Source organism: Triticum dicoccoides, chromosome 3A, assembly GCF_002162155.2.
Source record: "Triticum dicoccoides isolate Atlit2015 ecotype Zavitan chromosome 3A, WEW_v2.0, whole genome shotgun sequence".
Taxonomy (NCBI): Eukaryota; Viridiplantae; Streptophyta; class Magnoliopsida; order Poales; family Poaceae; genus Triticum; species Triticum dicoccoides.
In genome coordinates, this window is record NC_041384.1 from 39,275,433 (window position 1) to 39,287,677 (window position 12,245).

The following is a 12,245-nucleotide window of genomic DNA, read 5'->3' on the forward strand; positions in this document are numbered from 1 at the left end:
CGCTGCCCCGCGCCTCCGTCTTCGTCGCCGCCCCCGCGCCTCCTCGGATGCCCTCGGACGCCCGCCGATTTCCTCCGCCTCGGCCACCATCGCCACCGCTCGACGCCGAATTCGCGCCGCCTCGACTAGCTCCGGCTACACCGAGTCGCCCTCGACCTCCCCAGTGAGCACCCGAGCCGCTTCCCCCTCTTCCCCCTCTTGATTTCCTTCTGATGTGTTCTAGGGTTAGGGGTTGGAGAATTTTGGACAAGAAAAGGGGTTGGAGAATTAAGTAGCTAGGGTTGGGGAATTAAGTATCTAAGGAGATTATGTTTAGAGCATCAATGATGGGTGTTGATATACCTTTGGATAATTTTGATTTTATTCATGTTCTCAAGGAATTGGAATTATCCAGGGAACAAATTAGTAAGAAAACTGAACACTGTTTAGATATTCATGACTCGAATGGAAATGTCGCCTCCCTGTTGTCGGTGTACTAGAGTAGGGGTACCCTAGTATCCCGAACTTGTGCACGGGCAGTCGCAGCGTCCCGCGGCAAGGCTTGCCGGGTGACCGCCAAGATCCTCCGTGGTTCCTTTGGAGCCATTCAAGGACAAAGTATCCAAGCCAAGGAGACAAGACCCCGGCAAGAGGAGCTTGCCGGGAAGTATCCAAGCCAAGGAGACAAGACCCCGGAAAGAGGAGCTTGCCGGGAAGGCCAACCAAAGCACCTCAAGGAACTTGCCGCGACGCGCCACGCGTCCCGGCAAGGCCCGGTGAGCGACAAGTTCCCGGACGCAACAAGACAACGACCGCGGCAAGGCGCTTGCCGCGGCAATCCAGCACTCTATGCCCGCGCTCCAGCACATTCACCAACGTGTCACTCTGGGACCCTTCCAGGCGTACGTGGTGGGAGGCTGTGCAGCCAGGGGTGCGCGGTGGCAAACGGCGCTGACAAGAGTGCCATCATGGCGAGCGGTGGCGTCCCTGACGATCCCTTTTGCACTATTTAGGCGATGCAGACGGGCATTTAATGCCCTTGTCCCCTGCCGTCAGGGTTAGGTATGATACACTGTAGCAGGTAGCTGTACCTACCGCAGCACCTTTCCATTTTTACCCTTTGTCTCCTTTGCCACCTGTCGGTGACCCCTTGAGCATATAAAGGGATGCCCGTGCGCAACGCCAGGGGGAGAAAAAGAGAACACTCAGGCTCGGTCTCGTTAGCTGCTGGGGGGTACTGTAGCACTCCGCGCTCCCAAGCAAGAACTCAATACAAACCACAAAGCAGGAGTAGGGTTTTACGCATCCGAGCGGCCCGAACCTGGGTAAACTGCTCGTGTGCTTCCCCTCAATCCGCTCTTCGTGCGACCTTCGCCCCCGCCGAACCGAAAGGGACTCGGTCCGCCAGTCCCATAGGTGTTCGTGGATTAGCCCCCCGACATCTTTGGCGCGCCAGGTAGGGACGTCGAGGTGGTGTGAACCAGATCCGGCGTTCACACGAGCTAGATCTTCATCATCTTCATCGACATGCCGCCGAAGAAGAAGGCTTCGGAGGCGGCTGCTCCGTCCGCACCGAACCCACCACCGCCGGAGCAAACGGCTGATGGGGCAGACGCCGGCGGACGAACGGGCGTCGACGAGGGAGCTCACGGTGCTGCCAGGTCCAAGGACAAGGCTGCGCTGCACATCGGCGGCGTAGCCGGCTCCCACAACGACCGGGCGCACTCCAAGACCTCGGCGTCTGTACATGCACCGCGCCCATCTCAAGAGGCGCGAGACCGGCAGCGTCATGGTACTCACGTTACCATGCGTTCGCTGGACCAAGATCGAGCTGGTGGATCTCGGAGTGCTCAAGACCAGCATGCACGCCAACATGCTGGCACAAGCGAGGCACGGTCGCCTGGACGGGATACTGCTCCTTCTAACATAGTTAGAAGTCCGAGCATATCCCGCTCCTCGCACCGTTCGCCACCGCCACCCGCCACTATAGCGGAAGCTTTGGCGCGAGCTCAACTGCTCCTGGACTACCCTCCAACGGCAGACAAGATCAACGACTGGAGGGCCACCATTCAGAGTCTCATCGGCTTCGCCAACGGCGACACTCGACGGCAGCCGAGCATGTCGCATCCGCGGCAAGTCAGCCAGGCACGAGCCGGTGGTGACAAGACCGGTGGGGGTGCAACCACTGTGCACTCTCCGCCCCGAAGGCCAAGATCGCCGACTCGCCGGATCCACCTCGACAGCGACTCCACCGCGTCATCAGATCCACGAGCTCGTCGCGATCAGCGCCAAGTTCTTCACGAACGACATCAAGAAGACGCTTGTACCTGCATCGAGCGCCAAAGAGAAGCGCGGCGTCAATCGGACCAGCGCGCTGGGCCCTCTGTCGACATGCATGCGCCAGGGGAACCAGGCGACTTGCCGTACGCGGTAGGTTGTCCTGTGTTTACTCGTGAGCTGCGGCAAGTCCAGTGGCCCAGCATGAAGAATTTCAAGCCAGATGTACCAGAGAAGTACGACGGCAAGTTGCATCCGTCGGAGTTCCTCAGCATCTACACCATCACGGTGCAGGCTGCTGGGGGGCGGGACGACAAGATCCTTGCCAACTACTTCCCGCTGGTGCTCAAGCCCAACGTGAGGTCCTGGCTCATGCACTTGCCGGACGACTCCATATGCTCCTGGGCAGACCTATGCCATCAGTTTGTCGGCGCCTTTACAGGCGGCCACAAACCCCATGGCCAAGAGAGTGACCTTCATCTGCTCGCCCAGAAGTAAGGAGAGCCCCTGCGCAAGTACATTCAGAGATTCAGCCGTGTACAACACAACATCCCAGATGTCCACCCTGCCGCGGTCATCAGCGCGTTCCATCAGAACGTGCGTAACTGCAGGATGCGGGAGGAGATGGCGATGTGCAAGATCAGAGATGTCAGTGAGCTGTATGCGCTGGCCGACAAGTGTGCACGTGCTGAGGAAGGGAGGAAACTCCCCGGAGAGAATACAGGAGCAGGAGGATCTGACAGCGAGGATGCTGCCCCGGCAAAGAAAAACCGGCGGCGGAACAACAGGAAGAAGAAAGGCAAAGATGTGCTAGTCATTGAGCAGTCCGGCAACGAAGGTGGCGCCAAGAAAGTCAAAGCTGGTAGCTTCGGCAAGGAGATTGCCGCATGCACCAACTGCCAGACTGTGGCGGTCGCCGACAAGCAGGACGGCATCGACAAGCAGTACTGCAAGATCCACCGCACCAAGGGCCATGATCTCCAGAGCTGCAAGAAGGTCGAGCAGCTTGTCCAGCAGCAAAAGGTTGAATACGAGCAACGCGACAAGGAGAGGGCCCAAGGAGGCGCTGGAGAATCCGGCAAGAAACGCGCCGGCCGGGGAGGACGCCGCGGCAAGGCCAAGCAGCGGCAAGGAGACAGACCTCCCCGCGGCCGCGAAAAGGATGAAGATGATGACGACGATGAAGACATGGATGATGTCAAGACCAGTGAGCAGGAGTTCCAGAAAGCCACAGAGGTCTTGTGCGTTGACGGCGGTGCTTCTCTGCATACTTCGCACCGCCAACTCAAGCAGTGGGTGCGGGAAGTCAATGCGGCGGAACCACCCGTCGAGTCACGCAAGCTTCTGAAATGGTCCAGCACGCCTATCATCTTCGATATTGAGGACCACCCTGATCGCACAACTGTGGTCGGGTGCTTGCCGGTGTTGGTTTCACCAACTATCCGCAACCTCAAGGTCACTAAGATGCTAGTTGACCGCGGGGCCGGCTTGAACCTGATCTCCTCCGCTGTACTCCAGAAACTCCAGATCCCTGACAGCGAGCTTGAAGAGACCGGCACATTCCAAGGAATCAACCCGGGAAGGAGCAAGCCGAAGGGGAAGGTCACGTTGCCAGTAACATTTGGCAGCAAGGTGAACTTCAGGACTGAGAGGGTCACTTTTGACGTTGCCGATTTTCCATTGCCTTACAATGGGATACTCGGCCGACCAGCACTCGCCAAGTTCATGGCAGCCTCTCACTACGCATACAACATGCTGAAGATGCCAGGCCCGATAAGCGTCATCTCTGTCCCTGGCGACAAGAAGGATGCTCTTATCTGCGCCGACAAGATCTACCGGGAAGCGGCAGCCGCAACAGATCGCAAGTCACCTGCCGTTGAAGCTCCCGGGGGGAAGAAGAAGACCAAGTCCGGCAAGAGTTCTGATGCCCACTCCGGCAAGAGCACCTCTTCGGAGTGCTGCGCTGCCATCGAGGACGCACCATCGAGCTTCACCGGCAAGTGTAAGAAGACAATGGCAGCTCCGCCAGAGACCAAGAAGGTGTCCGCCAAGGAGGACGGCACTGGTGGTACCTTCACCATCGGTGCCACTCTCGACCCTAAATAGGAAAGCGCGCTCATTGCTTTCCTGCGGGCGAACGTCGACGTGTTTGTGTGGCAACCGTCTGACATCCCCGGTGTTCCTAGGAAAGTAATTGAGCACCATCTTGCCGTTTGTCCTCATGCGCGGCCCGTCAAGCAGAAGGTCAGGAAGCAAGTAGTGGAGCGCCAAGAATTCATCGCAGAAGAGATCAAGAAGTTGGAAGCAGCAGGCCTTGTCAGAGGAGTGCTCCATCCTACGTGGTTGGCCAATCCTGTAGTCGTGCGCAAGGCGAACGGGAAATGGAGACTTTGTATCGACTTTACCGATGTTAACAAAGCTTGTCCCGAAGACCCATTTCCTTTGCCGCACGTTGACCAGATTGTTGACTCCACGGCCGGATGTGACTTGCTTTCATTTCTTGACGCATACTCAGGATACCATCAGATCTTCATGGCAGAAGAGGATGAGGAGAAGACCGCATTCATCACTCCATGTGGCACGTACTGTTTCATACGGATGCCTTTCGGTTTGAAAAATGCTGGTTCAACATTTGCAAGAGTAGTCCATGTCGCTCTTGAGCCACAAATACACAGAAATGTGGAAGCCTACATGGATGACATAGTGGTCAAGAGCAAGGACAAGGCAACTCTGATTCAAGATTTAGACGAGACCTTTGCAAATCTGCGCAAGATCAGCCTCAAGCTCAACCCCGAGAAGTGTGTGTTTGGAGTCCCCTCCGGCAAGCTTCTCGGGTTCTTCGTGTCTCAGCGGGGAATCGAAGCCAATCCCAACAAGATCAAGGCCATTGAGCAGATTGAAGCACCAAAGCACGTCAAGGATGTACAAAGACTTGCCAGTTGCGTGGCTGCTCTCAGCAGGTTTATCTCTAGGTCTGCTGAGCGCGCCCTGCCGTTTTTCGAAATATTGAAAAAGGCAGGTCCAATGAAATGGACTCCGGAAGCGGAGGATGCGCTGCAAGACTTGAAGAGATACCTGTCCTCCACTCCGACACTTGTCACACCTAAGCCACAACAGAAGTTGCTGCTGTATATAGCGGCAACCAATCAAGTATTTAGTACTGCATTAGTGGCAGAGAGGGAGGTAGATGACGAGCCAGCAACCACGGCAGGCGCATCCAGCGACAAGCAGGGGGCTTCCCCAACAAGCTCTGGTCCCGACAAGGATGGATCTGCGCAGACGCGCGAGGAGATACAGAAGAGAATGGTACAGCGCCCAGTTTACTTTGTCAGTTCCCTTCTACAGGGGGCTAGGTCAAGGTACTCTAGCGTGCAGAAATTGCTTTTCGGCCTTCTCATGGCCTCGAGAAAGCTGCGCCATTACTTCCAAGCACATGAGATCACAGTTGTCACTCGTTTTCCGCTAAAGAGGATACTACAGAATCCAGAAGCGACAGGCAGGATTGTCGAGTGGGCACTGGAACTGTCAAGCTTTGGCCTCAAGTTTGAGAGTACTTCAACTATCCAAAGCAGAGCATTGGCAGAATTCATAGCAGAATGGACGCCAACACCAGATGAAGAAATTCCAGAAACGAGCATCCCCGTCGAGGAAGCAAGCAAAGAGTGGCTGATGTACTTTGACGCTGCCTTTTCGCTGCAAGGCGCTGGCGATGGCGTGCTGCTTGTCGCACCCACCGGAGAGCACCTCAAGTATGTAGTCCAGATGCACTTTCCCAAGGAGCAAGCAACAAACAATACTGCAGAGTATGAAGGCTTGCTTGCCGGTCTCAGGATCGCGGCGGACCTTGGGATCAAGAAGCTCATCGTCAGGGGTGACTCGCAGCTTGTCGTCCGCCAAGTGAACAAGAGCTATCAGAGTCCGCCGATGGAAGCCTACGTCGATGAAGTGAGAAAGCTAGAAGAGCACTTTGACGGCCTACAGATGGAGCATGTTCCAAGAGCTCAGAACGCCATTGCCGATGGCCTATCAAAGTGCGCCGCACTTAAGTTACCTGTGGAACCAGGGATCTTTGTGCTCAAGCTGACTCAACCGTCTGTAACACCATCAACTGGTAGAGCAAGAAGAGGAAGTTGATTTCTGGTGACTATTTTCCGGCAGAGCTTCCCAAAGCCGCCGCCAAGAAGGTCCCCAAGATCAATGCCAAGAGTGCTGAGGAGCAGTCTGCTCCGGCAAGCCCTAGGGTTTGTTCCGTTGAAGCAGAAGCTCCCGGCAAGTTTTTCTCCGGCAAGCTTTCCGGGGAACGTCAAGCTCCGGCAGAGCCGCAGGTTCTCGCCGTAGAAGCGGATGTTCCCGCAGCAGCAGATTTGCCTTTAGTCCTTGTTGTCGAGCCACAAGCTCCAGCATGGGCGCAACAGATTGTCCGTTTCCTTCAGACAGGATAACTTCTCGAAGAGCAAGAAGAAGCGGAAAAAGTAGCCCGACAGTCATGTATGTACCAGTTTGTCGACAACACACTGTACAGAAGAAGACTCAATGGTGTGAAATTGAAGTGTATTTACCGGGAAGACGGACAAAAGCTGTTGGCAGAGATACATGGAGGCATATGTGGCCACCACATTGGCGCAAGAGCACTTGCCGGCAAAGTATTCCGGCAAGGTTTCTTTTGGCCGACAGCCCTCCAGGATGCAACTGCACAAGTAACCAAGTGTGAAGCGTGCCAGTTCCATTCCAAGAAGATACACCAACCAGCTCAAGCTCTCCAGGCGATCCCTTTATCCTGGCCATTTTTGGTCTGGGGGCTCGACATCCTCGGCCCCTTTCCCCGAGCAGTCGGGGGCTTTGAGTACTTGTACGTTGCAATCGACAAGTTCACAAAGTGGCCGGAAGTGGAAGCAGTGAGGAAGGTGACAGCACAGTCAGCAGTCAAGTTCTTCAGGTTGATTGTTTGCCGCTTCGGGATTCCTAACAGGATAATCACCGACAATGGTACGCAATTCACGAGCCGCACCTTCATGCAGTACGTCCAAGATCTTGGAGCCAAGGTCTGCTTCGCTTCTGTTGCTCACCTGAGAAGCAACGGTCAAGCGGAGAGGGCAAATGCTGAAGTGCTGCGTGGGCTCAAGACCAGAACTTTCGACAGGCTGCACAAGTGCGGAAGAAACTGGATCGAGGAGCTGCCGGTGGTTCTCTGGTCGATCAGGACGACGCCAAATCGATCCACTGGCCAGACACCTTTCGCTCTAGTCTATGGAGCAGAGGCAGTTCTCCCCACGGAACTCGTATACGGGTCACCTCGAGTGCTCGCTTATGATGAGCTTGAGCAAGAGAAGCTGCCACAAGATGACGCGCTACTCCTTGAGGAAGACCGTCTTCAGGCTGCTGTACGAGCTGCTCGCTACCAGCAAGCTTTGCGCCGCTACCATAGCCACAAAGTTAACGCCAGAAGTCTCGAGGAAGGCGACCTTGTTCTTCGGCGTGTTTAGTCCGCCAAGAATTCCAACAAGTTGACGCCGAAGTGGGAAGGCCCTTACCGGGTGAAACGAGTCACTAGGCCTGGCGCTGTCCGCCTTGAGACCGAAGATAGCATTCCGGTGAGCAATTCCTGGAACATTGAGCATCTTCGTAAGTTTTACCGGCAAGGCGCGGTTGCCGGAACCTGTTCCGGCAACCACCTTTTGTACAAGTCTTGCCGCTGTTGCATGTAAACCTTTGTACAAAGCCGGGCGCAGACCCCGTGCATAAGTAAAGCTCATATGCTCCGCACATCTTGTCAATTTCATGCTTTCTATTTTTTGCATATGTGATCTGACACTTCGTGCAGCATCTACTCCCCAGTAAGCAATAACGAGCCGTAAGGCTCCATATCTTTATTTTCTCTTCTTTCTTTTTTCTCAAGGAAAGGAAGGTTCCCTCGCCCACAAGTTTGCCGGGGGGAAAGGAGAAGATAATGGTATGGACCAGGCGTCGTTCAAGAAAGTTTCGCCTTACCGGGAAGCAGACAACAGAAAAGCTAAGTTGCCAAAGTTTGAGCAATCAGATTTTTAAAATTTTTAAGTTATCTCCCTTGAACAACCGCACTTTGTATGGAAAACCTGTGCGCGGAGGAACCAACTCGTAGCTAGTTGCGCCCTTACTTTGTTTCGAGTCCGCTCAACAACTTAAGTGAGCTGCGACTAGTTGCGACAAGGTTTCTTGTCGGTAGCGGCACCGCCAGCAGGCTGCTGACATTCCGCACTCAGCGTTCGCGGCTAAGGTGCCTACACCGGCAAGTTCCCTAAAAGCGTAGGGCAAAAACATACAAAGGGAGGAATCAAGTAAAGGGAATAACGTTGCAATCATTACCCGGAATAGAGTTATATTACAAGGTAGCTTGTCGCGGCTCTAACAGATTGTTCTCATAACATGACCAGCAGCGACAAGAAAAGAAGAAAATGGGCGGCCTAGTCTACGCGATCGCCCTCAATCCTCTTGATCCCGCTCACCTTGTCCACAATGGGTGCGACAAGGGTCTTGAGCGCCTCCAGATTAGCATCCGGCAGCAGGGTCTTGAGGACGTTGGTGAGGTTGAGGCCCGGGTTGCGGAAGGCCACCTTCACCAACACCTTTTGAAGAGCTCCCGCGCAGATCTTGCGCGACTCGTCGGCCAGCTTCTTTGGGATCCTCTCTTGGAGTTGCTGGAGGGCCGTCGCCACGCCTTTGAAGAACAAGATGAGCTTGGCGCTGGGTTGGAGGTTCTCGTCGGAGGGATACCCGAGATCCTCCATCCCCAGCTGCGCCAGCTCCCTGTCAATGTCTGCGGCAACATTCACAAGACCCTCCGTCCAGTGCTCCACATTCTCCCTGAAAGCATTCTGGGCGGCGGCAGCACTCTCCAGCAGCGCCTTGTCGGCCTTGATCTCCTCATTCAAGGCCACCTCCTGCTCCTTGGCGCCGTCCAGCGTCTTGGTCAAAGTGGTCAGCTTCAACTCAAGATCTGCGTTGGAGTCCTTGGCGGCGCTAAGCTCCTCACCGCTCGCCTTGAGATTAGCCTCCAGCTGTGCCACCTTCATCTCCAGCTCCTTCTTGGCAGCCTCGGCGGCTGCGGCAGCATCCTCCGCTTGCTTGAGGGCTCCGCCAAATTTTTCCTCACGTGCGGCAAGCTCCTCCTCGTGGGCGTCAAGGTTGACCTTCTGCTGCGCCAGTTCGCCCTCCCGCGCAGACAGCTTCTCAGTGGCAAGCCGCTGTTGCTCCCCGACTTCAGCCTTCTCGAGGAGGAAGGCCTTCTGCTCTTCGGCGAGTTGCTCCCGCTCCTCTGCCAGGGACCGGAGAGCTTCCTGGTGGAGACCCCGGAGCTCCTCCGCGTGCTTCTAGATGTCCGCTCCCGCCTTCGCGACAAGCGCCTCGTGGGATTCCAGCTTGGCTTGCTGCGCGCGGTAGAGCGACAACAGCTTCCGCAGCAGCCGCTCCTCCTCAGGTTCGCCGCTGCTGCTGCTCGGCGCGTCAACCAGCGTCAGCCCAGCGGAGGCAAGCACCTCTCCGTCAAAGCTCTCTCCTTCGACCGGCGCCCTGGAGCTCGACGCCCAGGGGAGGTTGATGAAGACGCCATCGCCGGCCTTCAAGTAGACGCCTGGCTGGGGCTCTTCAGAGCCTGGCGCGGCGGCAGCGGCGGACGGGTGGGCGGTCGACGTAGCGCCTGGCGCTCCTGCGGCCTCAGGGCCGTCAGTGCGATCGCCAGACCCCCCGCCTGCTTCTGCAGCGGCAGCTTTGGCGGCCTCTGCGCCGGCGGGATCGTCAGCACCGGCTGCTTCTTCGATGGCAGCAACGTCATCGGCGGCAACCTCGGTCTCCATTGGCTCCGCAGCAGATGGATCTGACGGCCGGAAAAATGAGAAGAGTCAAGCAAATATCCAACAAGAAGAAGATCAAAATAAGAACCCAAGGGAAGTTTTGAAGCGAGAGGATTACCTGTACCAGGTTCTGCAGTCGTGGTCTCTGCCGCCGGGGGGCCGCTGGTGTTGTCCCTTGCCGGAGAACTCTCCCTTGCCGGAGACTTCTCCCTTGCCGGAGAACTCTCCCTTGCCGGAGGACTCTCCCTTTGCTCCTGCTGGGGCTGCTCTGCTCCTACACAAACCAACAGTCAGATGTCAACAAAGACAGAGTATCGATGCGCGCCCAACAGCGGAAAGCGAACCATATACTTACGCTGGGGGCTGCTCTAGAGAACAGTTGTCGGGTCCGGCAAGGTTGTCTCGGACGCGCCCCCTGCTGTCGCGGTGGGTTCGTCCTCGATGATAATCACCGGGACCTTGGCCCTCTTCGCTGCTCTCTGGGCCAGAGTCCTAAAAAGGAATAAGTTCAGAGTAAAGCAAATGAGATACAAGACAAACAGCAAGAATTGAAGAACTACAAGTACAACAAGAGAATCTTACTCTTCTTCTTCTTCCTCGTCGGAGCTGAACGTGGAGAAGTCGAAGTACGGCTCACGTCCGACACGAGGAGGTGGGGAAGAAGTTTCCCTTGGCCACTTGGCAGGAACAGTGGCGGTGGTCTGAGACGACCCCGCTCCGGCTGCCGCCGCGGCGTGAGAAGCGGCAGGAGCAGAAGCAGTGGTCCAGGTGGACCCCGCTCCAGTTGCCGCAGCAGCGTGAGGTGCTCCCGCGGCAACAGTGCTTGCCGCGGTGGAGCGTGTCGCGCGGCGCGGCGGCTGTTGACTCGGCTGCCGCCCCGCTACGTCCCCAGCCTTGCGGAGACACCTTCTTGGTGGAGATGGAGCCTCTGCTTGCGGTGAGCTGCCTGAAGGTGAGGAGGAAGAGGAGTTGATCTCCAGCGAGCCGCTCGTATCCTCGGCGGGCTCGTTCGACCCGACGCCATGCCCGGCAAGTTCTTTCTCGCCGACGGGCTCCTCTCGCTCGGCACGGCTTGCCGCCTCTGCTGCATCTGCCTCCTCCACGGTGAATCCAAATTCGCCCGCGGCTGCGGCTGCCGCCGCCTCTTCCAGCCTAGTGGCAATGCGTGTCATCTCCGCATCGGTGGTGTCGCGGGTGAGGCTATCCTTCTCGTCGGGGCGGACCGGCACTTCTACCAAGCCATCGAAGAATTGCTGCACGACATCGTGTGCAGGCTCTTGCCAAGGTGGGACAATTCCATGCGAATCGCATAGCGGCATCATTGCATGGATGCGGTCAAGCGCGGAGTTGTTGCACAGCGGAACGACCCCCCCCCGGCAACCTGAACACTTCGGGATGTTGAGGGTCGTACTTGAACAGCTCCTGGAACATCACGTTAAGCTCCAGAATAGTGAAGTTGAAGTTGAGGCCCGGATGCAGCCTCATGATATCCGCCGCATTCTTGAATTCCCAGGCAGGTCTCCCCCGTTCCTGCAGGGGGGCGATGCGGCGGCGAAGAAAATCTGCGCCAACAGCGCCTACAGTGAGCCCGGCAAGCCTGAGGCGTAGGATCCGGGTGACGGCAATCTTCAGCCTATCGTCTTCCGGGGCCACGTCACTCCAATCGCTGCCGCGTGCTACTGGGGCTTGGCGCCGGGCGATAAACGGCTGCGGGTTCTCCTCGACAATTCAGCACCAGTCTGCTCTCCATTCCTCCCACTTGCCGTGGAACTCTCCCTCCAGATAAGTGTCCTTCTTGCCGGCCCTCGAGATCCAGGCGATTCCGCCGGATAAAGGCTCTCCTCTCTCTACTCGGGGCATAAAGAAGTGGCGAAAAAGGGCTACATTGGGATGGACTCCGACAAAGTTTTCGCAGAGATGTGCGAAAACTGCCATGGTCAGAACAGCATTGGGGGTGAAATCAAGGAGGTGGAACCCGTAGGTGTTCATAATATCGCAGAAGAACTCAGAGAAGGGCGGGCAGAGCCTCAGTAGAAGAACAAGGCGAAGAAAGGATATCCATTTGGAGCCGTTTTCCAAGCGGCGGCTGGAAGTACCTTCGTGCGCGGATGCGCTCGCGTCTCCGTTGACCAGAAGAGGTAGTAATTTTCCCTCAGCTCCCTC